The sequence below is a fragment of the Saccopteryx bilineata genome, chromosome 4 (assembly GCF_036850765.1).
Source record: "Saccopteryx bilineata isolate mSacBil1 chromosome 4, mSacBil1_pri_phased_curated, whole genome shotgun sequence".
Lineage (NCBI taxonomy): Eukaryota > Metazoa > Chordata > Mammalia > Chiroptera > Emballonuridae > Saccopteryx > Saccopteryx bilineata.
The window spans coordinates 63,152,887-63,180,021 of NC_089493.1; the positions used below are offsets into that span (position 1 = coordinate 63,152,887).

Sequence of the window (27,135 nt, forward strand, 5' to 3'; positions counted from 1 at the left end):
TCAAATATTTCATAAAGAATATGTGCTAATAAACAGAGCATGTGGGAAAACCACAGCCAGAGTTTCAGGCTATGCTTCCAGATGTAACATACTTCTGACCTAAAGAAATTGTTTTTCATCTCTGTTCAACTTACACAGCCCACATTCCTAAATTGAGTAAGCTATGTTCTCTATACTCAAGTAGTCCTCAAGTTAACAGCAAATACCATGACAATAAAACCCTAAAATCAAGCAATGTAAAAAAGCAATAAGGTCTATGACCTGCTAAGATTCTGAAAATAGCTTCATTTTAAGAATTTTATGGGCCCTGGCCAGTGGCTCAGTGGATAAAGCATCAGCCCGGCACCTGGAAGTCCTGGGTTTGATTCCCAGTCAGGACACACAGGAGAAATGATCATCTGCTTCTCCACCCCTTCCCTCTCCCCTTCCCTCCCTCTTACTCTCACAGCCAGTGGCTCCATTGGTTCAAGCGTCAGTCAGCCTCAAGCACTAAAAACAGCTCGGTACCCCCAGACCTGGGGGGGGGGGGGTAGCCAGGTAGATCCTAGCTGGAGTGCATAAGGAGTTTGCCTCACTATTACCCCTCTAACTTTAAAAAAATATATGTATTTCTAGAATATAAAAGTTACAGAGTATTTAAATGCTGAGCTATCTTTTGCAATGAAAATAATCCTACAGAGGGTAAGGGTAGGAACAGGCTTTGACACACCATTATAAATTACATTTGCTTCAAAGATGCATTCACTTAGAAGAAAGTTTTTTTTTAACTGACTTTATTGGGGTGACATTGGTTAATAATATTACATAGGTTTCAAGTGCTCTGTTCCATAATGCATCATCTGTACACTGCATTGTGCATTCAGCACCCCAAGTCAAGTCTCCTTCCATCACCATTTATACCCCTTTATACTCTTCTACCTCCCCCTTCCTGCCTTTCCCTCCCGTAATGACCACACTGTTGTCCCTATGACTTTTTTTTCTTTGCTTAATCCCTTCACCTTTTTCACCCAGCTCAAGAAAAGATCTAACAGCCCTGGTAGGGTTAGCCCAGTCAGTTAGAATGTCACCCCAAAACAACAAGGTTATGGGTTCCATCCCGTCAGGGCACACGGAGGCAAACCAATGAATGCACACTAAGTGGAACAACAAATGAATATTCTGTCTCTCTTTTTCCCTCTCTCTCACTGTCTCACTTCCTCTGTCTAAAATTAATCAATAAAAAAATGTTCTAAGATTTTTTTTCCAATATGCAGGCGACGAGCATTTAATTCTCCTATATAAACTTTATCAAATAGTATATAGGCTCTTATAAAGCCATTTAAGTACACACATATTAATGAATGCAGTTCATTTCCATTTCATTAGGGGTTCTGAACTTCTGAAAGTCAAGCTGTTCATATTATCATTGCAGATATTTAGAATTCCAGATCTGAAAGAGAAGTAAAGATGCCAAATTGTATGAGAAAATACCTGAGAAATCAAGTGACAACCCTCCTCTTTCTTTCCAAACACAGACCTAGGTCATATCATTATCTGAATTTTCTTGTTTGACACGGTGCCTTTTTTTTTTATTTTTTACATAATTACAGTCTAGTCTCTCTCTTCATGTTTCTGAGATCTTTTCCATTGTGAGATGTTTCTATTCTTTAAGAAGAATAGAAATATTCATATTTCTATTCTTATAGAATAGAATATTCACAGTAGAAATATTCAAATACCTCCCATGCCAATAAAGCTGCCTTCCTTTTTAAAATGAAGTGAACATGAGTTTAGGGTCAGTGGCAGAAACACTGAAGGCTACTAAGAACAAAAAGATTGTAATGGACTTTTTATTCAACACAGGAAAATTTGGAGTGAAGTTTAAGCCACCATGTCTAGCATTTTGCAAAGCAGCCTCAACAAGGACCAAACCCATCCTCACATCAGCTATGCAAATCCAAACATTTTCACACCTTACAAAATACTAAAGAGAGACTAGAAATTTTAAAGTAGCCAAATTTAACTACTAACGCTGTTGTTATTCAAAATTTTTTTCTGTACCACAATCCACTGTTGAGTATATTTTTATATCACCACCTAGTATATACAAATGTATGTTTATATAACAAACTAATATTTTATAGAAACAGTACTCTAAGTGCATGTAATGCATTTTCGTCATTTCTGTTCTTTCTTTATCATGCTGTGTGGGATCCCCAAAATGTTTTCTCAACCACTAATGGGTAATGAATGAACGGACTGCAGTCTAAAAATGATGGAAAGTATTTTTCACTGTTACTGATAGAGTCTCAGGGAGAACAGTTTTCATAGGCATTTACAATCCCAAATATTTATTAACACTTAACCATGTAAAAAATATGTGTTTGATTATCCTATGCTAGATATTGTACTACAGAATTTGAGGTTGCTTATACAAATATAAATATAGTCTTGTACTATTTTAAAAATAAGGTTAGACACATAAGGGAGAAAAGACAGACCTGTAAACCCATTTACTCATTAAGCATTTTTTCACAGATTTTTTTCTAGCGTGTCTACAAGAATTCAAAAGGCTTATATTTGTATAATATTACATTTATGACTATGGTATAGATACTCTCTCTTCTACTAGATACATGAAACTATACTGACTGTATGAAATACATCTTTATTATCCTCAAAACACTTAGCCCAGTGCCTAGCACACAGTGGGGACTTATTTACTGAAATAATAATTTTCTCTTAATCTCAAATATTAGTTTATAGCTCCAAGAATTAAGAGGATAAGGCACAATAAAACAGCTCTGGATGAACAAAAGTACTTTTAGATACTGCTATAAAAATTCCTCAATATCAAAGCAAATTTCTGAAAGACTAAATTCTGCTCCACACATCTATAAGATTTTTGAAATTACTTAAAATAGAACTATGCAAAAATGACACCAAACTCCATAACTGTTATTAATAAAATCCTATTAAGCCTGACCAGTCAGTGGCACAGTAGATTGAGCGTCGGACTGTGACACAGATGACCCACATTCGAAACCTCGAGGTTGCTGGCTTGAGCGCAGCCTTATCCCACTTGAGCACAGGATCGCTGGCTTGAGCATGGGAACATAGACATGACCCCACGGTCGCTGGCTTGAGCCCAAAGGTCACTGGCTTGAAGGCCAAGGTTGCGGGCTTGAGTCCAAGGTCGCTGGCTTGATCAAGAGATCACTCGCTTTGCTGTAGCCCCCCAGTCACGAGGCACATATGAAAAAACAGTCATTGAACAACTGAGGTGCCACAATGAAGAACTGATGTTTCTCATCTCTCTTTCTTCCTGTCTGTACTTATCTGTCCCTCTCTCTGTCTCTCTCTCCTGTATCACACACACAAAAAATCCTATTAAAAAGAAGAAATACACACTACTAGCTAGTAAATTTTAATTTTATTATTTATTTTCTATAGCGAGTATGTCCAACTCAAATTCTTTTGGGAATAAGTCAGAATACAAATTAATTGCATATTTCATAAATGCATTTTCAAGCTTTACAACTCAGAGGGATATTGATTTCATTTGTAAAAGAGAAATGCACTGTAGTACTTTATAGCTATTTATTTTGATTTTTCAGATTGTCATGTCAAAATACTGAATGATAATCTTGCTATTTCTTTTTAAGACTAAAGCTAATTAAAACAGATGTCTTAACTTCTAATTCAATATTTGCACCATCACTAAACACAATCTATTTTTAAACAGTTTTATTAAATGGTAAATAACAAAATTAACCAATAAAATAAGCATTTGATACTTAAATGTGAATTTTTCTTCTTAACAACTAAATAACCAGCCAACTCAAAACAAGAAACTTTACTGATTAAATTGCCTCCAATTTATCAGTTTACAACAATTAGATTCTTGGAAGAAAATGGTTTCCTATGTGTGGAAGACGTTTCTCCTATAAAAGCTAGGTTCTTCCATTTTCTCATGAACCAAGGTGGTTAAACAACATTCACAGCTCTTCAACACTTATCACCATACCATTAGAGACTTTTCTTTCTATATAAAATAGCTCTGTTACTAGGCAAAGGGGAGCACTATTTTTCATTAAGATTATAAGGCAGCCCAGCTATGCCTTTCCACATCTCAACTGGCAGGGTGACTGAAAATACAGTTTAAGTTTTCAGGATATGGGTTCATTCTTCTTTTAGGGTGTTGTAACCTCTCTATAGAAACAATGAATATCCATAGCCTATTAGGTTTGCAACTGAAAGTAATCTTTCATACACATTATTTCCAAGAAAACGTCAGGTTCATAGTAAGTATGCAAATATTTTTTAAATAAACAAGTAATTAAGCACGTACTGCATGCCAGACACTGTCTTAGACCTAGAAAATATTAAAGAGCTAGAACATTATCAATCACAATGATATTTGCCACAAGAAACAAAAAATTTTTTTTTCAAAAAAAAAAAAAATGATCCAACAAGCTAGACTATTCTCACCCTGCCACAGGGAGACAACATAATACAGAAAAAAGAGCACTAAAGTTGAAGCATTCACAATTTCACAATTCCCTAGGGTAAATATAATATAAACTTAGTATCTCAAAATTAAAAACCTAGATTTGTGTGTAAAAAAAAATTACATCAATCTAATTTATACATAAACTTAATTATTGCTTGTTAAAAAATATAAATCTGCCTGGCCAGTCTACTCAGTGGTCGAGTATCAGTCCAGCGTGTGGAAGTCCCAGGTTCGATTCCCAGTCAGAGGTAACAGGAGAAGCGACCATCTGCTTCTCCACCCCTCCCCCTCTCGCTTCTCTCTCTCTCTCTCTCTCTTCCCCTCCTGCAGGATAGCTCCATAGCCTCTGCCCCAGGCGCTAAGAAGAGCTTGGTTGCTGAGCAATGGAACAATGGCTCAGATGGGCAGAACATCGCTCCTTAGTGGGCTTGCCGGGTGGATCCCAGTCGGGGCTCATACAGGAGTCTCTCTGCCTACCCTCCTCTAACTGAATTAAAAAAAAAAAAATCAAAATAGAAAATTTTTTTAAATAAATCTAATTGTAGTTTTTACATAAGCTTTTATTAGATATATGGGCACACTGTATATAATATACAGCCTAACATAGCACAGTACAGAACTTTATACAATGATGGAATGTTCTATATCTGTACTCTCCAATATGGTAGCCATTAGATACATGTGGCTTTTATACACTTAGAATACGGCTAGTGCAACTAAGGAACTGAATTTTCTTTTTTATATATTAATTGAAATGTAAATAGGCTGAACTGTCTCCAGTAAAAATAAAGTAATACAGAGTAACAGATATTAGAATATACTTTTGCCTGAAAGAAAGCATATAATGGAGAAAACAAGGACATAACAATTTTTAAGTCACTAGACAACTGGCAAGAAAAGACAGTGAGAGATAAGAAACAAGTTAGATAAGCCCTACAAATGGCCAATCTTACTGACATGAGAAAGTCCCAGGCTGAGGTACAGGAAAGGAAAATAGAAATGAAGACTGACCAACTCCACAAGTAGAGAACTCGGACATGGAACTCATGGAGTGAGCAGGACAGAGATCCAGAGAGCAGCAATGAGGGCAAGCAACTCCTGCTGAGGGCTCCCTTTGAGTCCAGATCGCCACATGAATATGAGGAAGCTGACTGAAGCCAGAGAAAGAGAACCTCAAAAGATAAAAGATAAGAGTGTCAGTCACTAACTCAGGGCCAGTAATAGTGTCTGTTCCCAGAAGCCAGACTGGAAACTGCATGAGTCCATGAGGCACTGTATAGTAACAAAATGGATTTCCTCAGTATTGAGGAAAAAAACAGTCCTAGACCAAGCACTGCTCTGGACCCACCTAACCAAGACCAGAAGGAATAAAGCTGTTTCGAGGTACGTAATTACTTCTGAAAACAAAGAGCTCAAGAACATTTTTGGTAATACAAAAATATACAGCACCCAGCAAGGTAAAATTCACAATATCTAGAATCTAATAAAAAAAAATCACAGGCATAGAAAGAAGCAGAAAAGGCCTGACCAGGTGGTGGCGCAGTGTATAGAGTGTTGGCCTGGCATGCTGAGGACCCAGGTTCGAAATCCACGGTTGCCAGCTTGAATGCAGGCTCATGCAGCTTAGGCATGGGCTCACGAGTGAAGGGTCGTGGGCTTGACCATGGGATCATAAACATGACCCCATGGTTGCTGGCTTGAGCTGGAGTCCCTACTCAAGGTACATATGAGAAGCAATCAATGAACAACTAAGGTGCTGCAATTATGAGTTGACACTTCTCATCTCTCTCCCTTCCTGTCTCTATCTCTCGCCTTTAAAAAAAAAAAAAAAAAAGGAAAGGAGCAGAAAAGTATCAACCACATGGGGTGGGGGCAGAGGGGGGTGTAAATTAAATTTACCCAGAATTGACACAGACATAAGAATTGATAGCTCTGGATACTAAATCAGTTATTATAAACTACTGCGTATGTTCCAAAAACTTAGAGATAAAGAAGATATAAAAAGACACAAATCAAGATTCTAGAGATGAAAACTAAACAGATAAAAGCATATATAAATATACAAAATAATTTAATGGGATGAATAAAACTAAAATCAAGGATTTCAACTACATTTTTAAAATGTAACAACTGTTTTGCCTTTTCAGGGTTCTGTGAAATGACCTTTTCTAGAAGTCATGAAATTGGACATTCTCTCTCACACCGTCACCAACAAAAAGCTGTTGGGAATCAAGCAGATAAAAATCAGTTAACAGTAATCTGCATTGCGGTCTTGTTGTCCACTTCTTGTAGGTTATGATCTATCTGGGGAAAGAGTAGGACTTTATGTGTCCTTACTATAAAAAAAAATGTAAGCATTCTCTTCCCTCTAATGACAGAGGAAGATGAGCTCAAGTGCAACACATAAGAAAGAGGTGATAACACCTGTAACAATGGAACATGTTCACAAAGCTTTCACGACTGTTGTCACTTCCATACATTTGGTTATGACCTCTGAGTTGATTCTATCATAAACTTTAGTCTTCAGCTTCATTCTAAGGTGATTCCACCACTGAGAACAATGTTTTATCTTTCCTCAATTGACACAGAATGTCATTGGTATTTACTGTGTACTTCACTGGTATTGACTACAGTTTGTCTTAATAGTCTCTTCTAGAATCAAGGATTTTATTTAAAGAGCTATCTTACCCAGATTGCCCTGAGGTTAAGAAACTCTCACATACTGACTAAATTCTTCAAAGAGAGGAATAAACCTCTCTGAAGATGAATTCTGATGTTTTGGAGTTAAGTTTTTCAGATCACTATGACATCAGGACATTATTCAGACTCTTCTGTAGAAATCTAGAGGATAGACACTTTAACAATAAATAATACTTCAAATTGTATACTGCTTTGTCATTTAGAAAGCATTTTCATACACATGATCTCATTGAAGTCTCATGAAATCCTTCTGAATAGGACTTATTCACCTACATAGTGATAAATAAATCACATAAAATAACTTTGACATCATTTTGGATAGTCCACTCCACCTCACACTACTAAATTAAGATTAGGTTCTATCAATTCCATACCTGCCCATGCTCACTTGTATCCTCACCTAGCTCTGCTCCATGCAAAAGCTGTCTGTCATTTAAGCTACATACCACACACCTTCAGGGCCATCACTCATAATGCAGTGTTAACACATGACCAGACTTACATGGTTGTCCTAGCTTCATGAATACTGCCCTCATTCAAGAACTCTGCCTCCACTCTCCCTATTTCATATTTTCTAATAGCCACATTTACCTTCCTTTTAAAAACGGGGGCACTTCCAACTTCAACAATGATATAGTAACATCCCACTGCAAACAATTATAAAATTGGAAAACAATGTAAGATGGTGATCCCCGAGAAAGGGGAAGCAAACTATGCGAACTCTACCATCAACCTGGTTTCCTGCCTGGAAGCAATTTGCAGATCACTGTGCAGGAATGAGATCTCAAGCAGAACAGAGCAGTATCACTGAGTTAAGTGAAGAGACTGGAGTTCTGAGAGAAAAGGGCAGCTGGAATTTGTAGGGCAAAGATTCAAAGGAGGAAACTATACAGAGAAAGATCTCCAAAAATCTGCATGAGGTCCCCTTGAGTATGTTATCGAGCATATGGTAAAACTCCACAAAGGCAGCCAAGAAATGACCAAGAAGTTATAGGTTCAACAACTCATTAAGCTCAAACAGGACTCCCAGACCTCAAATGTTGGAAAGAGTCATAGTAGTGCATAAACATCGAAAACTTGAGGCATTTAGTAAAGTCTTCAGAGTAGGTTATACATACCTTAGTAACAGGGTCAACTATTCTTAGTTACTCTAGAACCATCCTAAAAAAAAGCTTAAAAACAAGACTGAAGGTATTGAGTTGATCTCTAGTAACTTAATTTCCTGTCATAACAAAATCCTACCTTCTTTAAAGGAGAGAACAAAATCAAAATAATCAATATTAGATTAACAATGTCTAGAGTCTACTCTAAATTTACCACACATGGCCTGACCAGACAGTGGCGCAGTGGATACAGCGTCGGACTGGGATGCAGAGGACCCAGGTTTGAGACCCCAAGGTTGCCAGTTTGAGCGCAGGCTCATCTGGTTTGAGCAAAAAAGCTCACCAGCTTGGACCCAAGGTCACTGACTTGAGCATGTGGTTACCCGGTCTGCTGTAGCCCCACAGTCAAGGCACATATGAGAAAGCAATCAATGAACAACTAAGGTGTTGCAACGAAAAACTAATGATTGATGCTTCTCATCTCTCTCCATTTCTGTCTGTTCCTATCTATCCCTCTCTCTGACTCTCTGTCTCTCTCTGTCTCTGTAAAAAAAAAAATAAAAAAATAAAAAAATAAATTAACCACACATGTGCAGAAGCAGGAAAATGTGACCCATAACCAGAAGAAAAATCTGTCCACAGAAACAGGCCCAGAATAAAAAGGTGACGATGTTAGCAAACAAAGACTTAAAAACAGCTATTACAGGCCCTGGCCGGTTGGGTCAGCAGTAGAGCGTCGGCCTGGCGTGCAGAAGTCCCAGGTTCGATTCCCGGCCAGGGCACACAGAAGAAGAGCCCATCTGCTTCTCCACCCTCCCCCTCTCCTTCCTCTCTGTCTCTCTCTCCCCCTCCCACAGCCGAGGCTCCATTGGAGCAAAGATGACCCGGGCGCTGGGGATGGCTCTGTGGCCTCTGCCTAAGGTGCGAGAATGGCTCTGGATGCAACAGAGCGACGCCCCAAAGGGGCAGAACATGGTGGGCATGCCGGGTGGATCCCGGTCGGGTGTATGTGGGAGCCTGTCTGACTGCTTCCCCGTTTCCAGCTTTGGAAAAAAGAAAAAGAAAACAAAAAACAAAAAACAAACAAACAAAAAAACACCATGTTGTTCACTATTACAGAAAATGGGGGGGAAATCTGATGATCTCAGTGGATTCAAAAAATGCATTTGACAAAATTTCAGTACATTCATGACAAAAAACACTCAGCAAACTGGGTTTAGAAAGGTATTTCAGCAACCTGGTAAAGAGCATCTACCAAAACCTACACTTTAATAAATCATACTTAATGGTGAAAAATTGAATGTTTCTCCTTTAAAATGAAGAACAAGGAAAAGATGCCAATTCTCACCATTTCTATTTAACATTATATATTTACTATGATAGCCAGTATCCTAAGTCAGTAAAAGAAAAAATATATATATAGTTAGAATGAAAAAAAATTAAGTATATAGAGCAACTATACTGCTTACAAAAATTAGGGGATATTTCAAAATGAATATGAAGCCATAAAATATCCCCTAATTTTTGTGAGCAGTATATATTTCAAACAAAATCCCAGTAGGCTTTGTTTACAGAATTTGACGAACTGATTAAAATGTATATGGAAATGCAAAGAATCTTTAAGTCAGTCACACACACAAATTTACACCAGATTAAATAAGTCACTATTCTTAGAACATAAAGCCCATTTTCTACTTAATACATCTTTATGCCATATCCTCCTTCTAGAAAGCCTTTTCCCCAATTTCAATTTCTGTGCTCTAGACAATTGAAATTCCATCTCCTCCAGTCTCCCTTACTACAACAAATAGAAGAATTAACACTTTCCTGAGTAGCTTTATTTACCACTTTTTACACAGACTTTATCATATTCATCTCTGTATTTCCCATATTATCTTAGTTAATGTAATTTAGTAAACAGTGTTAGCTGATTTTAATAGAACTTGCTAATTTCACTGTACTCATGATAGACCACATTGTAAAAAAAAATACTTTGTGCACTAAAAATTAACAATGTCAGAAATATTGCCCATCTTTCTTCCCTGGCTCATAGTAAGCAAAATTTCTAAAGGGAGGAGGAGAATTTTTCACTTCTTATATCCAGGCTTACCAAAATGCAGAAAAATATATAAAAAATAAAAGTCATCAAGTGCTTTATTTTTGAATTCTCGTGTCTTAGAAGCATGGTAATCCAGGCTCAACATTTAAAGCAATGACAAGGCAAGACATCTAATTTACAATTATTTCTTTAGATAAGTATTGTCTTGCTCTCTACTGAAAATGAAATGGGAAACCCATCTCTAGAGCCTTTTGAGTCTTGATCATTTAATTTCTGTTTATGCATTTTAGAGATGTATTTACAAAATGTTTCTACAGTGTTCGCCTCTGCAAGAAACAAGATACCTCAGGTTAAAGCACCGACCATTACAGTGTGGCCCTATGAAAAAAATAAATCCTTAAGCAACAAGTAACACAGCTCAATAAGATGAACTGTTTTGTTTTAACATATTAAATGAACTTTCAAGTTTCAGATGTTCGTTTCCACAAAGTAATGGTTCATTATTTTTAAAGAGAATACAAGTAGAGAACTGAAACCTCATATTCATAAATTTGAAACAAAGACACACTTCAGTGGTTCTAAAATGCAGTCTGGTTGGCTCCTTAAGAATTAAGTATCAGCTTGTTAAAAATTCAGATTCCTAGATTGTACCCCAGATCTATGCAATCAGAATATCTGGGGTGGGGTATCCAGGAATAGATGGGGTTTTTTAAATTTGTTTATTGATTTGAGAGAAAGAGGAAGGAAGAAGGAGAGGGAAAAAGGGAGACAGGGAGATGGAGAAAGAAAGGGAGGATGGAGAGGAGAAGAGGGGGAGAGACACACATCAACTTCTTGTTCCACTTATTTATGCAGCCACTCATTGGTTGACTCCTGAACCTGCCCTGACCGGGGATTGAACCACCAACCTTGGGGTACCAGGATGCTCTAACCAACTGATCTACCCAGCCAAGGCCCAGGAATAAGTATTTGTTAAAAGCTCTCCAAATGATGCTACTGAGTCTGGGGTCAAAGAAGATCAAATCCCTCCATCAAACACATTTTAGCAATGATTAATTCACCCAACTTTCATATTAAATAACTGTGAGATTTAAATACAGAATATTAAACAACTGTCCATTAGACTATTTTTTTAACAACCTGAATAACTAGGTACTGCTGTATAACTGTACGGATTAGCTTTGAAACCTGATTCTGCCACTTAACTGCTGTTACTCAAACGACCTGAATTCTGTTTCCTCATCTGTACAAATGGGGAGTAAAACTGACTCTGCTTCAAAGAGTTATCGTGAAGATTATATTAACTCATGTAAAAATGTACCCAGTGCTCAGGGCCTATACATAAGGAACTAGTATTTTATGGAATGCTTCCTATTACAATAAAACTCATTTTTTGTGCTTGTTTCCTAAAAGGGAGAACAATTAAATTGGTGAAACTGAAATAGTAATAATGCCAACAAATGGCCCTGGCCAGTTGGCTCAGCAGTGGAATGTCAGCCTGGCCAGTGGAAGTCCAAGTTCAATTCCGGGTCAGAGCACACAGGAGAGGTGCCCATCTGCTTCTTCACCCTCCCCCCCTCTATCTTCTCTCTTTTTCTTTCTCTCTCTCTCCTCTTCTCCCCTCCTGCAGCCATGGCTCAAATGGTTTGTGCAAAGTTGGCCCTGGGAGCTGAGCATGGCTCTGTGGCCTCACCACAGGAGCTAAAAATAGCTCAGTTCTCAAACAATGAAGCAGCAACCCCAGATGGGCAGATCATCGCCAGTAGGGGACCTGCTGGGTGGATGCTGGGGTGCATGTGGAATCTGTCTCTGCCTCCCTTCCTCTTACTTAAAAGAAAAAAAGAAAAGAATGCCAATAAATGCTCACGCTTTCGTGTTTTTTAGCTTCATTAAGGTATATGTATTGTACAATCGTCACTTTCTACAGGTCAAATCATTACACATATTCTAAAAAATCAAATATCCTACAAAAATCAATATGGGCTCAAGAATGATCCCCTACATTCCTCTCTTGTTAAGTGAAAAGGCTAATTTGAAGAACTATTATTCCCTATCACGTAAAAAAGAGAGAGAAAGAGACACGCTCTATTCACCATGTACATATAAATGGAAAACTCTGAGAAGAAATTTAACAGTGTAAGTCTCTGCCAAGGGAGTGGAAAGGGGGAACAGGAAGAAATAACCAGAAGATTTTGGTTTTTAGTTTGCTACCATATAGCATTCTGTGCTGTTTAGATTTTTTTTAACTATGGCTTGTATTTTCATAGTTTTCCAAAAGTAGTTAGTAAAAGAAAACATTTTCAATCACTTACATATTTCTAAATTTATTTAAAATTTAACACTTCCCACCTATGTCACCTAGGCTAGTGAAAACCACATTACAAATAGATGTAAGACACTTCCTCTGGAATAATACTGCTACACCTGAACAGACAATTTCATTAGAATGCCAAAAAAGTCTTTAAAATATGAAGGAATTGGAGGGGAGTATAAAATTAACAACTTTATTTTACAAATCTTAAGACGCACTTTGGATTTTGCCTGAGCACTTTTACAACGTTTATTTACACCTAACCATTTAAGCCAAACCAAAATATTCCTGTTACTGGTCCAATACCACAGCAACCTGCTTGTTCATCTTACATCAGAGCATTAAACAAATGCTTTCCTAGAGCTTCCCAAACTATTTTTACATTGAAGAATGCTTATGATACATTCTTCTAAACTAAGACAATAGTTGAGAACCTCAAATTAATACAGGATATTGGATACCAAGAAAAGATTTTCCTATGACAACACAAACTGTAGATTATTTTCATTACAAAAAATTCTAAAAATCAGGTTCTCTTTAAACATCAATGAGATAGTCAATGAAAACAGTTAGATTATTATTAAATGTCAACAAAAGCTCCTTTTTTTCTGAACTTTCTTGCTATTCAGTTAACAACTTCACTAAAAATTGTCATTTATATTTTTGAAATGTGTTTACAAACACAGCTTTGTTTCACAGAATTCAAAAATACAAAGCCTCTATTCAAATAATAAAAATACCAATTATCTCATTTTAGACTCACTGAATATATCCAAATCTGCTCCTTTCACAGGGAGCAAATGGGCACTTTCAGAGAACTAAAAATCAACCTTAAGTCTATAAAAGTGGCATCTCAGAAATCGGCAGATTTTACAAGCCATGAAAGTTAATGTATGAAATAAAAATCCACTCTAGAGACTATATAAGAAAATATATTCTACACATTTCATAGGTAAGCTATATAAGTACCGAGACATATATGAGTAGTCTAGTAGCTAATAGCTTAAGTTGCCTTAAGTTCATGAGAAACTTTACTAAACTGATTTATCATCCAGATCACATCTCTACCTTGATATAGTCCTAAATCTGTCCTGACAAAATTTCTTAACCTTCCATTGTGTTCCTAAGACAAGATTTTTCCAAGTTCCACATACAAGGGTAATATTTTAGCTCCAAATTACATCACAGTGGACAACTCAATTCCTAGCTGAGTGAGTGAAAGAAAGAAAGAAAGAAAGAAAGAAAGAAAGAAAGAAAGAAAGAAAGAAAGACACAGCTGCCAAAAACATAATGTCTAGATTGGCAACCTAACTTCAAAGTACAAAGACAACGTATTTTTCTACGGTCAACAAAAACAGCTTTGGCCTCAAAACTGAAGATGATGTAGAAACTTTAAGTAAAAGGTGGTAGGCAGTTCACTGTTCTGTCACAGATTAAGCAGGTAAATGGACTTGGTTCCATTAAAATAAAATAATCTTTTCCTGCTCTTAATGGATGTTTCCCCACATCTACTCTAATGCTAGATTACATAATCTCTCTTCCATGGCCAATCCAATTGGCAAAAATCAAGGTGTTTTAGGAAAAGTATCACTTGCAAAGTTTTCGCCATCAACTGATTTCTATCCATACTGTAGTAAAATGGTTCCTACGGCCCTTATGCAACAGAACTCCTTTACCGATCGATCTCAGAATCAGACAAGCCATTCTCCCCACAATCTAACATTACTAAAGCACAAAAGTAACACACGCCCTGTGAAAAGAAAACTATGAAAGTATCACTTCTCTTTGTTTTTCAGAGCCAGGGCTGGCTGTGGTTCAGTAGCAGCAGCTGTATTCATGTACAACATCAATGGCTTTAACCATTTGGAAACTTCTTATTCATCCTTGATCTTTGAATGTGGGGTCCTGGATGGGCTAAGATCTTTTCAGAAGAAATAAGAAAATAAGTAAAATTTATTTATCCTAATAAACACCTCAGGTCTCTCATTATATTCTAATAAATGAACACCATGCAGCTGATGCTAGAAAAGATAATTACCATTTAGGAAATTTAATCTAGGCAATTTAACTTAAGGAATTTAATCTTTCTTTCCGCCAACCTATCATATATTCCCAAACCTAAAAATAGTCAAACGTGCGTTGGCCTAGCGTGCGGAGGACCCGGGTTCGATTCCCGGCCAGGGCACATAGGAGAAGCGCCCATTTGCTTCTCCACCCCTCCGCCGCGCTTTCCTCTCTGTCTCTCTCTTCCCCTCCTGCAGCCAAGGCTCCATTGGAGCAAAGATGGCCCGGGCGCTGGGCATGGCTCTGTGGCCTCTGCCTCAGGCGCTAGAGTGGCTCTGGTCGCAATATGGCGACGCCCAGGATGGGCAGAGCATCGCCCCCTGGGGGGCAGAGCACCGCCCCTGGTGGGCGTGCCGGGTGGATCCCGGTCGGGCGCATGCGGGAGTCTGTCTGACTGTCTCTCCCTGTTTCCAGCTTCAGAAAAATGAAGAAAAAAAAAAAAAAAAAAAGTCAAACGTCAGGTGTTTGTTGACCTCAAAGTAGAGTACTTAGCAGAAAAACAAATGTAAAACACTATCTTTGCTTTTAGGGAGCTATAATCTGGCTAATACACATGTAATTTTTTTAAAAGATGAAAGCATTGTAAAGAATTTTAAGGCTAAAAAAGAACTTGGAAAGTCACAGAGTAGAACTCCAACAAACAGAAATCCCTTGTTCAATATTCATCAGAAGTAGGCTTCAGTCTTCTTTTAAACTTATGAGACTATCTAGCTACAATAACTGGCTGCACTCAAAATCTACTAGCCATAAGTGCTATACTGACCTTAGCTTTGCCTTCAGGAGCTGTTGGGCAGATAAAATATATTATGCTCACTTTGTTAAAGATGGCGCTGCCCACATGGAAGCTCATTGTCCAGGTGATATTAATGTGTTGGGGGCGGGCTGTAGGCAGGCAGGATCCTTGTAGCCAGGAGCTTGGTTTTGGGACTAAGCCTTTCCCACCCTTTTTGATGTGGGGTGGTGCAATCCCATCATGCCTCAGATAAATAACTTTGTATTAGAGACTTCCCTATTTTGTATATTGGATTAAAGGTTTTGATTTCTGCACTATAAAGTGGGGCAGACCAGGAGCTTGCTCTCTTGGTTCCTGAGATTATCATTAGAGCAGAGAGCAGAGAAAGGCCATGTGGAAAGGAGAGAGGCAGCCAAGATGGCAGAGTACTAAAGGAGAAGTTAATTACTGCAGAGTTTGTACAGAGAGAAGGAGATGGGGAACAGCGGTGAATAAGGCTGGTGAGGTAGACACCTTTAATTCTAGGAAACTCGGATAAGTCAGTAGCTTTGTGAGCACTGAATGAGTGGGTTTTGGAGCCCAGTGTGTGTTTTTACTTGCCCACCGGGCGCAAGCTAGGATTAAAGATAATGGCCCACCAGTTCGTGACTCCATTGTTTCTTTACCGTCTGTCCGAATCTAATGCGACCCTGCACGGGCCAGGCGGCTATGATGGTGGCCGTGGCTACTGGCTTTACAGGAGCAAAACAGAACTCATACTTCCCTTTACCCAAGAGTCCTTAAAGTATCTGCAAGACACATTTTTACAAAATTATGACTTGTAATGGCTAGAAAAGACTTCATAAATGACAGGGGGTTCATATGGCACAAGAATGACAGAAGGCATTCCAGTTTGGGAGAAAAGAACAACTAGAGGTAGAAGGTCAGGTAAAAAATACCAATGTGGCCCTGGCCGGTTGGCTCAGTGGTAGAGTGTCAGCCTGGTGTGCGGGAGTCCCGGGTTCGATTCCCGGCCAGGGCACACAGGAGAAGCGCCCATCTGCTTCTCCACCCCTCCCACTCTCCTTTATCTCTGTCTCTCTCTTCCCCTCCCGCAGCCAAGGCTCCATTGGAGCAAAAGATGGCCCGGGCGCTGAGGATGGCTCCTTGGCCTCTGCCCCAGGGCTAGAGTGGCTCTGGTCGAGACAGAGCGACGCCCCGGATGGGCAGAGCATCACCCCCTGGTGGGCGTGCGGGGGGGGGGGGGGAGTGGATCCCGGTCGGGTGCATGCGGGAGTCTGTCTGACTGCCTCCCCGTCTCCAGCTTCAGAAAAAAAACAAAAACAAAAACAAAACCAATGTGCTCAAATCATACAGTTCACACCGGTAAGCAGTGAGTGTAACATGAGAAACCTAAATTCCTATCAGAAAAAGAACTTAATAACCAAGGTGAGACTTTTGATTGTTTTGATAGCCAACAGGGAACAAATGTAGACTCTTAAGACAAATCACGAGGGGGAAGATGGTTAAAAAATATGAAAAAAGCCTGACCAGGCGGTGGAGCAGTGAATAGAACGTCGGATTGAGATGCGGAAGGACCCAGGTTCGAGACCCCAGGTTGCCAGCTTCAGCGTGGGCTCATCTGGCTTGAGCAAAAAGTTCACCAGCTTGGACTCAAGGTCACTGGCTCAAGCAAGGGGTTACTCAGTCTGCTGAAGGCTCGCGGTCAAGGCACATATGAGAGAGCAATCAATGAATAGATAAGGTGTCGCAACAAAAAACTGATGATTGATGCTTCTCATCTCTCTCCATTCCTGTCTGTCTGTCCCTATCTATCCCTCCCTCTGACTCTCTCTCTGTAAAAAAAAAAAAAGAAAGAAAGAAAGAAAAGAAAAAGAAAAAAAAATATGAAAAAATTATGTACTGTAAGGCCAGTAGCCACGGCCACCATCACAGCCACCTGGCCCGTTTAGGTTCCCATTTGATTCGGACAGACGGTAATGAAACAATGGAACCAAGAACTGGTGGGCCATTAGCTTTATCCTAGCTTGCACCCAGTGGGTGAGAAATACACACAGTGAGAAAACACTTTCCTTTCCATTCAGGGTTTCCAAAGCCACTGACTCATCTGAGTTTCCTAGAATCAAAGGTTCCTACTTCACCAGCCTTATTCACCTCTGTTCCCTATCGCCTTCTCTCTGCACAAACTCTGCACAAACTGGCTTCTCCTTCAGCACTCTGCCATCTTGGCTGCCTCTCCTCTCCTCCACGTGGCCTTTCTCTGCTCTACCCTTATAGTGTAGAAATCAAAACCTTTAATCCAATATACAAACAAGGAAGTCTCTGATACAAAATCACTTATCTGAGGCATGATGGGATTCCTCAAGAGAGTGCACCACCCCCTATCATGCAACAGTCAAGGGTGTGGGGAAAAGCTTAGTCTTAAAACTAAGCCTTAGGCCAGAGGTCCCCAAACTATGGCCCGCGGGCCACATGCGGCCCCCTGAGGCCATTTATCTGGCCCTCGCAGCACTTCCAGAAGGGGCATCTCTTTCATTGGCGGTCAGTGAGAGGAGCATAGTTCCCATTGAAATACTGGTCAGTTTGTTGATTTAAATTTACTTGTTCTTTATTTTAAATATTGTATTTGTTCCCGTTTTGTTTTTTACTTTAAAATATGTGCAGTGTGCATAGGGATTTGTTCATAGTTTTTTTTATAGTCCGGCCCTCCAACGGTCTGAGGGACAGTGAACTGGCCCCCTGTGTAAAAAGTTTGGGGACCCCTGCCTTAGGCTATAACGACCCTGCCTGCTTACAGCCTATCCCCCACACACAATGCAAACTGTAAGTGCGCAAACATATATATATTTACAAACTTATTTGACCAACATGTACTAAATGTTTGTATCCCCCAAAATTTCTCTATTGAAGCCAGTATTTTGAGGTGAAGCCCTTGAGAGGTCATAAGAGTTAAATAAGTCCATCATCAGAATGGGGCCCCAGCCCTCGCTGGTGACTCAGTGGGCAGAACATCAGCCCAGTGTGTGGACTCCCTGGGTTCAATTCCCAGTCAGGGGACACAGGAGAAGCAACAATCTGTTCTCTTCCTCTTCCTCTCCCCCTTCTCTCCCTCTTTCCCTCCCACAGCCAGTGGCTTAGTTTGTTCAAGCATGCCCAGACACTGAGTATAGCTAGCTCCCTTGGAGTGCATCAGCCTTAGGTGCTAAATATAGCTCAGGACTAGAGCTCAGCCCCTGGCTGGGGCACAAGTGGGAGTCTGCCTATCTCCCCTCTTCTCACATACACTAAAAAGAAAAAAAGTAAAGAAAAGAAAAGAAAAAAAAAAGAATGGGTGCTCGCTTCGGCAGCACATACACTAAAACTGAAACGATACAGAGATTAGCATGGCCCCTGTGCAAGGATGACACGCAAATTCGTGAAGCGTTCCATATTAAAATAAAAAATAAAAATAAAAAAGAATGGGACCCCTGTAAAGGGATTAGTGGCCTTATAAGAAGAGTTCTCTTTTCCCCAACTTGCTCAAGTTTACAGACTGAGCCAAGACTATTTGAAAATGCAGCAAGAAGGCAGCTGCTGTCCCCAAGCCAGAGTCAGCATCAGAACCCAAGCATGCTGGTACCCTATTTCTGACTTCCAGCCTTCAGAACTGTTAGGACACAAATTGCTCTTGTTTAAGCAATCCAGTCTGCGGTATTATTGTATGGCAGCCTGAGCAGACTAAGACAGATTGGAAAAGAGAGCAACTGGGAGTAAAGAGTCCAAGTAAGGAGACTATTACAACATCCAGTAGTGAAGTAACAGATTACAGAGATGGCAGCAGAAATTATCAATCACCTATGAAAGAAAAATAAGCTACTTCACCTAGCCCTAGGTTTCTTGGAAATTATATTCATGAATTCTTGCTATCCATCCCCAAGGTCCTTAGTTCTGCTGTTTTACCTACCATCTACTCTCACACCGTTGTAATTTAACATAAACCTTTCAAGAAAGCATTAGGGGCCCTGGCCAGTTGGCTCAGTGGTAGAGTGTATGCTCGGAGTGTGGATGTCCTGGGTTCAATTCCTGGTCAGGGCACACAGAAAAATGACCATCTGCTTCTCTACCCCATCCCTCTGCCCCTTTTCCCTCCTGCAGCCATGGCTTCATGGTTCCAGCTGAAGATGGCTTTTGTCTCAGGCACTAAAAATAGCAACTTCCCAGACAGGCAAAGCACCGCCCTTAAGGGGCTTGCTAGGTAGATCTCAGCCAGGGTGCATGCAGAAATATGTCTCTCTGCCTCCTTTCCTCTCAATAATAATAGGAAGAAAAATTAAAAAAAAAAAAAAAAGCATTAGGAATAATTACAGTTGAAAACCCAGAGACAGAAGGCCCCATAGTGACTGTCAAATTATCCTATAACCCTTCTCACCCAAACCCAGTCATTGTCTTATCCTAAACAATCAGAAAACAACTATAAACCCCAAAAGTCCACAGTCCTCCATCAAAGCCACAGCAATAGCCCTGCTAGCTCTAGGTTTCAGGAAATTTGGACTTGATTTCCTTCTTTAAAATAAAGGTAAACATTTAAACAATACAATCCCATGAACATACAGAAAGTCAGGGAAAACACCAATATTTTCCAGTAAAAAGTGAGCCAGGTGTCTTATATACCCAAACAAACACATTAAATGGAAAAGGGCAATTTGGGACCTGGGGGATCCCTCAACTTCTCTGATCACAGTGGCATCAGCAGACAGTCCCAAGACCTGCTACCTTGTCAGTTATGGGTGAGACTAAATCAGCCCTCCCTACCTGTACAGCAGATGGACATTCCACTTGTATTTCCCAACTTCATCCTTGTACCTTCTCATCCTTACTTAGGAGAGAGTATGCAAAGGCCTCCACATCCTGTACTTTTAAATCTTTAAAAGGTTGACTCTTACTGATACTAAAATCTTGTTCAGATTACTGCTCATCAAAGCAAAAGCAGTCGACTCCTAAGAACTATTTGGCTGTTGCACCTACTTAAGCCTGAGGTTAAACCCTGTCTGTACAACAGATCCTCAACAAGCATTTAAAACAAATAAGCTGAGAAAAAAGGGCTCAAGGGTACTAATTTGGGGGCTCTATGATTTGGGATGTAATTAACAGAGTTCTAACAAAGAATATGTGTAAGGATTTCTTTACTTTTTTTTTTTTTTTTTTTTTTTTTTTTTTGTATTTTTCTGAAGCTAGAAATGGGGAGAGACAGTCAGACAGACTCCCGCATGAGCCCGACTGGGATCCACCCGGCACGCCCACCAGGGGGCAACGCTCTGCCCACCAGGAGGCGATGCTCTGCCCCTCCGGGGCATCGCTCTGTCGCAACCAGAGCTACTCTAGCGCCTGGGGCAGAGGCCAAGGAGCCATCCTCAGTGCCCAGGCCATCTTTGCTCCAATGGAGCCTCGGCTGCGGGAGGGGAAGAGAGAGACAGAGAGGAAGGAGAGGGGGAGGGGTGGAGAAGCAGATGGGCGCTTCTCCTGTGTGCCCTGGCCGGGAATCGAACCCGGGACCTCTACACACCAGGCCAACGCTCTACCACTGAGCCAACCGGCCAGGGCCTCTTTACTTTTTTGCTTTAACTTTCTCCACCTAACCAAAAGAGGAAAAACTCACCTGAATAATTCTAAGATTTTGAGGGTTACCTACTATAAAGCAGTGTTTTTTAATGCCAATCCAACAGAAATTTCATGCTCATTAGTGAAAGAGTTAACCACTCTGGTGTTGTATAAAGACTATGGAGTCCTTTAGGCCATCATCCCTCTCAATCACCTATTTTAATCTTCAATAATTATATGTAACTGAAATACATGAGTTTTTCATGAAGAATTACTTTTTACATATATACGTACTTGTAAATTTGGAATCCCTTCAAGAGTTGCTATGCCACCTAACATAAGACATTAGCGCTGAACCACAAATATACACATTACAGAAAGAATTTCCTTAAAAATTACTTATCTTGACCACTATCACAGCCCCTTAAGGCAGTATTTTTATTCTCCTCATTTTAGACATGAGATAAACAAGACTCAGAGAAGTTAACATATTGACCTAGAAACATAAATCTAGTAAAAGATAAAGCCAACACTGAACCAAAACTCTGTCACTCCAAACCCCTCCTCTTTCCACTATACCAGAATGTGTTTCTATCTATTCTCTACCACCTTAAACAAACCATTCTACATAGACCAATAAAATAAAAGTGTGTTAGTAAGAGCTCTCTGTAATAACTATGATACTCTTCAATATAATGAAAGCCCAGCCTACTTTTAAATAAATGAAAATACAAAATGAGCTAATCAACACCCTCTCAGTATTATAAAAGTTAGCATCAGTCTTTTCATTTTAATGCATTAAAAGTTGCCAAAATTAAATTTTAACAACTTCCATTAAAATCTCTTCTGTATAATTAATAACATTTTTTAACTACTTTTGGAATAACTATTTCCTATCTGCTCTTACTTGCCTTTATATCTAAATAAACACTAAATCTTTAAAAAGCGGAAGTGAAAATAAAGAATTTTCCACACTATGAAGCAACCATTCTTTTCTATAGCCTCAACTAAATAATAAATGTGACTATTCCAATAATTACACATCTATCAAATTTCATCTTCTTCCCAAGGCATAAAGTCTGATGACAGCTGAACAGTAAGAGAAGACCACACATAAAAAAAATTACACTTTCCTAAAGACATTTCAGGTTGTAGCTGTATAGACTGAATAACTTACAGTACTAAAAGTAGTTTATGGAGGCTTTTTAATAATTGTTTTCTTTTTAATAAAAATAAGTAAATCTTGAAGCTCTTTCTTTTGGAGAATATCTATATTATACCAGTTAAGCCTTCTGTTACAACAACAAATTTTAAAGATTTCTAGAGATATTAAATTCCTCCTCAAGACAAACCATGCGCTGGTGTAGATTGGTATCAGTGCAGGTGCAACTACCACTGATCAGTTTGCTGCTTCTGAGGGGGCAATAAGAAACCACAGGGAAATGTGTATCACTGTTGATTTCTCTATTTCCTCTGTAAAATGAACAGTTACCAACTTTCTACAAGAATTATGAATAATGTATGAGTAAACATTTATGCAGTACTTTTATCATTATTGCTTTTTTTAAAACAATAAGACTCCTCCCCTTTCCCCAATCATTCACTAGGCAAAGTCCTACTGCCGTACAATTAGTTCAGCAAGCACTACTCTTTAAAATTGACAAAGGATTCTATAACCATGAAAAGGTAAGAGAGACCCTGTCTGTACTGCCTGTTTTACGTTCCTACAGCACAGCATCTCAAACTCCTACAAACTTCAAGTGGATTTAACTATTCAACACTGTATCACTGTTCATGAGACAGTAGTACTGGGAACAGTACAGGGAACAAGCTTGCAAGGCAACCAGAAAAGTCCGAATGGCCAACTGGCACTGTGTCTCAAAGCACCCACACAACAAACTATTTCACCTCACTTCATTGTTACTTTCCTAGTTTATATTAAACAGTAGTAGGACTAAGAAGCCAATGAAAGACTGAGAGAATTTTCACATACTCATTATAATCACAATTTTTCTTTTTAAGAAACTTTTTAAAAACTTTTTATTGATTGAGTTTAGAAGGGGGGAGAGAAACATCAATTTGTTGTTCCATTTATTTATGCATTCACTGGTTGACTCTTGTATGTACCCTGACTGGGATCAAACTCACAACCTTGGTGTCCTGGGATAATGCCCTAACCGACTAAGCTAACTGGCCAGGGCCAAAAAACTTTTAACCAATATAAAAGGAAAGAAGAGCCCCTGACTGGATAGCTCAGTTGGTTGGAGCATTGTCCTAAAACATATCAATGTTAACCAATTCAATAAGTAAAGTGGAACAACAAATGAATGTTTCTCTCTCCACCCCCACTTCCTCTCTCTAAAAAAGAAAAGAAAGAATAAAGTTACCAAAGACTGGTTTTGTTTTGTTTGCTTTTTGTTTTTACAGAGACAGAGAGTCAGAGAGAGGGATAGACAGGGACAGACAGGAATGGAGAGAAATGAGAAGCATCAATCAGTTTTTCGTTGCGCATTGCAACACCTTAGTTGTTCATCAATTGCTTTCTCATATGTGCCTTGACTGCTGGCCTTCAGCAGACCGAGAAACCCCTTGCTCGAGCCAGCAACCTTGGGCTCAAGCTGGTGAGCTTTTGCTCAAACCAGATGAGCCCTCGCTCAAACTGGAGACCTTGGAGTCTCGAACCTGGGTCTTCCACATCCCAGTCCGACGCTCTATCCACTGAGCCACTGCCCGGTCAGGCACCAAAGACTGGTTTTATTGTTTGTCCCCTATAGAACCATACCTTAGCTCCTCCTTTTCTTCATGAAGATGGTATGGTAGAATTGTTTGCTCTCAGGCAGTAGTCAAAATTGGGTATGGTCAGGGTGGAGGCTTTCTTTTAGAGGTGATCATATGATGCTAGTTTTGTGTGTGTATGGGTTTGTATTTGTGTGTGTAAATAACTATTTTCATTGTTTTTACATGTGTATAAACATACTGCTCACAAAAATTGGGGGACATTTCAAAATTAATATGAAGCGATAAAAAAAGCATTAGATATTTTTTATTAAACAAGAACACCAGAAAAGCAAACAAGTCAAAGAAAGTTGTTCGATTATACAAATGAGATGCAAAACCAACTTCTATGTCATTGGTGAAAATGCACTGTACAAAAGACTGTAAGTACTGGAGTACCTGCATGTTCCCTGATCCCCTCATTTTTGTGAGCAGTGTATATCTACTCTTAGCCCTCTGAAAATTTCCATGCAAACTAACTGACCATGGAAATATCAGTACACTCCTTTGCCCAAAAGATGAAAAAGCTTGTCCCTCCTCAAAATAGAGATCAATTCCCTACATCAATACATTGAAGAAACTGTTCAAATCACAAACCTCAGCCTAAAAAGTTTAAATTCCAAAAAGAATTTTTTATATTAACAAGTCCACCATATTTTTTTTCTGTATACAAAGTAATAAAAACCTCTAATACAGATTTTTAGTCCAAAACAGAACTCCATATTTTGAGTTGAAAACGATACCTGAGAGGCACATACCAAGCGGGAGGTCAATAATACCTTTCTTGAAACCCAGGGGGCAGGTGGGTTTTAGAATCCAGTTTTCCATACTTTAGAAAAGACATACAGAATACTATATATACCATATGTTACAAATCACCCCTAGCACATGTTAACCATACAGTAACAAGAGAAATGAGGAATGTCAATGGCGTCCCTTCAGGTAGGATCAGATTTTGCCATGAAAATAGTTTATGCTGAATTTAAAGGAAAATTTTGATTCAGACCTTTTTGGATTTCAAAATCACAAATCAGGGATTGTAGCTCTTTGGCAGATAAAAGGTGGTCTTGACATATAATAAACTATGCTATCTTTTATAACAAAAAGAACTAGCTGGTACTTCGATTAAGAGACAGGTAAGATACTCAGTATAGTCTTGAAACAAGTCTAACTTACCTAGTTGGAGAGGTATAATCAATTCAAGCTGGCTGTAAGTTTCTACCAAGAGATTTAAATATCTCATCATTTTCCCCTTTAACTTTACTCCAAATTAGAACTAACAGTGAACAACATTTTCCAAAACCATGACAGGCCAATGCCAAGCAGAGAGGTAATGGGCCTCTGAACAGATGACCAAGTCAACTGAATAGAGTAAGGCTTCCAAATAGCAAAAAACTAAGAGGACTTGCTCACTCAAGAGAACTCAAAAGATTTTCACACATGCTCTATGAGTACCCATACAAATTCAGATTCCCTAACTCGTGGCAAAATCATGCTTCCACCATAAGCTCAAAGTGAGCCTATCGTTTTTTCTTCTCTAGTGGCGCAAACCTCTTATTTATCCCCAACAACATATGCCTCAAGGACTGAGAAACCTGATGACTGTAATTCTCTCCCAGGAGGGATCCCTGTGGTGTCCCACCACTACTCAAGTCTCGCTGAGAGAAGCAGCACATTTGCTCACTGATTGGAGTTGCATGATCATATTAAGTTTAACCCGTGTTCTCCACATTAACCACCAATGAAGTCGTGGAACAGTAATCATGAGTTGCTCCTGCTCATTTTAAAGCCTCATAACGGCTCACTGGCAGAACCACCAGAAAAAAATAAACCAACAACTGTTGAAAATGGCTGCCTCATATTCTTTCAAATTCATAGAACCCTTCAGTTCAAATTCAGTCACCTTCCTATAACCTAAAACAGATCTGACAAAATGAAATCTTAGGCAAACTTTTTCTGTTTTTAATAATCAAAAATATAGTAAGATATGGTAGTGTACTTGTTAAAAAAAAAAAAAAAAAGAGGTGGTATTTTTCTGTCCTGCAACTTATCTCAAAATTGTTTTATGTTATTTTGAAGTTTTCATCCTTCAGTCACTACCCAATACAATAAAAATTAGTAACCAATCCCTAATCTGTAAATTAGTAACCAATCTCTAATCTGTTTTCATTTATGTGTGATCTTTAAATGTGATCCTTAAGTCCCCAATCAGCTTAAAGTAGCTTGGATGACTCACCATGATCTTTATGAAAGCACATTTTAAGCATGGCACAAGAATGACAAAAAATTCCAAAGCTCTCCCTATAAAAATATATTTTTTCTTCTCAAGCCATGTATATGTTAAGAAACTATAGGACGATATACCTGTAAATAGAAAACAGAAATTCAAATGACAGTTCCATTACTAACAAATCTCTCTGTGCTTCAGTTTGGAGAGTAATATAATTTCCTCTCTACCAAAACCATCCTCCCCTAATATAATAATGATCTCTTTCCATAGACTTTTGTGGGAAGAAATGGTCCAGGAATAAAGTCACCTAAACACGCTTCAGCACTGGGTTTCTCACTAAGAAAAAGATAGTATAGGCCTGCATCCTACTCCACTCTGGCCCTACAAAGCAAAACTACAAAGCAAAACAGGAGGAAGGAGATGCCATAGCTAAACATAATGCTTTACTCAGTGATTAATTAAAACATTACAACAGATATGATTGCGCTAGGGAGCAGAAAGTAAAACGACATGAATTTTTAGTACTGCTTCACGCTACTGGGCAAGTTTGTTTCTTCTCCTCTACCATTAAGAAAAAAAGTGGAGAAGCTCTGCCCTAGAGACTCTTAACATTCTCTTCCACCTGTCTCCCAAGTATTTTATCCTCTCAGGTCATGTAATTTTTTCTTTATTTATTTACTGAGACTACACCTCAGTTCAGAAAAAATTTCAAATAGCTGGAGAGGTAATATGGAGAAAACATTACATCCAAGTGACAATGCCTAAAGCATGGAAGAGGGATTTCAAGAGGTGTATGCACACTTCTGCTGGTCACTCTGCACTGCACAATGTCTAGTCTACAAAATAACAGTACTAAGAAAAAACACTGTAAAAATAGAAAGTAAGGTTCTAAGGTACCTGATGACCTTTCAAAATTACTCTTCTGGCCTGACTTCTTTTTAGATTTTTAACAATATAATAATTTTATGGCACTAAAAAGCAACTTTGATGTGTTGCCCCAGTGGCAGCATTTCCTCACCCCTACCTGCAACCAGGTCACATCTCATTATCCAAAGTAAGATAACACCTGTAAATTGCTTAGCATAGTGCCT

General features: G+C 39.0%; 1 protein-coding gene and 1 non-coding gene across 10 annotated transcripts in view; one reads left to right on the plus strand and one right to left on the minus strand.

Moving 5' to 3' along the window:
• TCF12 (transcription factor 12) overlaps positions 1-27,135 on the minus strand; it is a 374,569-nt gene that overhangs the window by 337,644 nt on the left and 9,790 nt on the right. The window contains exon 3 of one of the 9 annotated variants that reach the window (XM_066276122.1): positions 1,331-1,429. The exons of the other annotated variants lie outside the window; for them this stretch is intronic. The gene's annotated coding sequence lies outside the window, so the exon portion shown is untranslated. The remainder of the gene's footprint in view (positions 1-1,330; positions 1,430-27,135) is intronic. 9 annotated transcript variants of the gene reach the window in all.
• Positions 18,794-18,897, plus strand: LOC136336961 (U6 spliceosomal RNA). Its single transcript, XR_010731694.1, has one exon. It is a non-coding gene; the product is annotated as a U6 spliceosomal RNA (small nuclear RNA).